The sequence below is a fragment of the Octopus bimaculoides genome, chromosome 1 (genome assembly GCF_001194135.2).
Source record: "Octopus bimaculoides isolate UCB-OBI-ISO-001 chromosome 1, ASM119413v2, whole genome shotgun sequence".
NCBI classification, from domain to species: domain Eukaryota; kingdom Metazoa; phylum Mollusca; class Cephalopoda; order Octopoda; family Octopodidae; genus Octopus; species Octopus bimaculoides.
The window spans coordinates 193,136,395-193,138,080 of record NC_068981.1 but is presented as its reverse complement, the minus strand read 5'-3'; the positions used below and the strand labels follow the sequence as shown (position 1 = coordinate 193,138,080).

Below are 1,686 nucleotides of genomic sequence, written 5' to 3'. Positions count from 1 at the left end.
TAGGTTTAAAAAAAGGGTTAAAAGTTTGTGTTAAGCAGGAAATGTGGTATATATATATACATCTATCTATCTATTCATATTCATATGCAAACACACACACACACACACACACACACACACACACACATATATATTAACATTTCTTCTTATGTCAAGTTGCATATAAAGTCTTTATTAAACTTTAAACTGAATGATTATTCATTACTTTTTACAAATGGTTTATAGTGTCTTCACTTTTCAGGGGAGAAAATATTTCTTTGTAAAAGTTTATACATACATGTAAGCATAAGTACATTCATTAATTCATACATACATACATACATGTACATATGCATACATACACGTAAAGATACATAAAATGTCATTAATTTAAAGTATGTTCAGGAATAACAACAAAGCATTTACCTAAGGTGAGATTCCATACAAAGAGTAGAGCCTAATTTATTGTACAGTCACACACATATATGTACACATGCATTTATGTGTGCCACATAAACACATATATCACATGCTCAATACACACACTTATATACTAGCTGATATATATGTGTGTACATTATATTATATATACATATATATACATGTTTGTATAATATATATAATATGTATATGTACATTAGTATATATATAGATATGTATCATCGTCATCATTTAACGTCTGTTTTTCCATGTTGGCATGGATTGGACAATTTGACAAGTGCTAGCCAGCCGGGGAGCTGTCCAAACTCCAATGCTCTGTTGTGGCATTGTTTCTACAGCTGGATGTCCTTCCTAATGCCAACCACTTGACAGAAAATGCTGGGTGCTTTTTACGTACCACCAGTATGAATGTGCGTATACAGCACCAGAATGAGTGCATTTTATGTAGCACCAGCACTTGTAAAAGACAAGTATGTATGTATGGATGACAGTGATTTTATTTAGCTTGATGCATCTTCTCAAGTACAGCAAATTGCCACAGCTCCTAGTCCCTTGACATTTCCTCAGTGAGGTCCAATATCTGAAGGTCCTTTCTTGCTACTTCATCCCAAGTCTTCCTGAGTTAACCCCTCCCACGAGTTCCCTCCACAATTAGAGCTCAGCACAACTTTATGTCCTCATCCATAAGCATCACAAGACTAAACTAGCACAGTCTTCTCTCTTACAGATTAGGGATTGGGGGACCTTGTCAAAGGCTTTCTCCAAGTCCACAAAAGCCAAGAATAGGGGTTTATCTTTGCCTAGGTATTTCTCCTGCAGTTGCCGTACCAGCAATATAGCATCAGTGATACTTCTACCTGGCACAAAACCGAACTGCATCTCATCTAAGCAGACTTTCTCTCTAATTAGTTGAGCTATGACCCTCTCCGTGGCCTTCCTCAGCTGATCCAGCAGTTTGATACCCCTCTAGTTATTTCTATCTAAAGCAACAACTTTACCTTTGTAGCAGATGACAATAGTGCTGCTACGCCAGTTGCTTTGTGAACTACCTGGTTTACAATATGGGTGACTAGGCCATAACCCACACCAACGGATATTTTAAGCATCTCAGCAGTGAATCTTGATGGGAGGGGGGCTTTTTCTTACTTCATATCCTTAATTGCTTTATCTACCAGGATGCTATCATATATATATCATATCTATCAAGGTCATGCCCCAGCATGGCTGCAGCCTAATGACTTCAATATGCAAAAGATATATATATAT

The 1,686-nt window shown here is 36.8% G+C and overlaps 1 protein-coding gene across 1 annotated transcript in view; it reads left to right on the top strand.

Moving 5' to 3' along the window:
• Window positions 1-1,686, top strand: part of LOC106871616 (tripartite motif-containing protein 45) — a 248,443-nt gene that overhangs the window by 766 nt on the left and 245,991 nt on the right. The gene's annotated exons all lie outside the window — the stretch shown is intronic.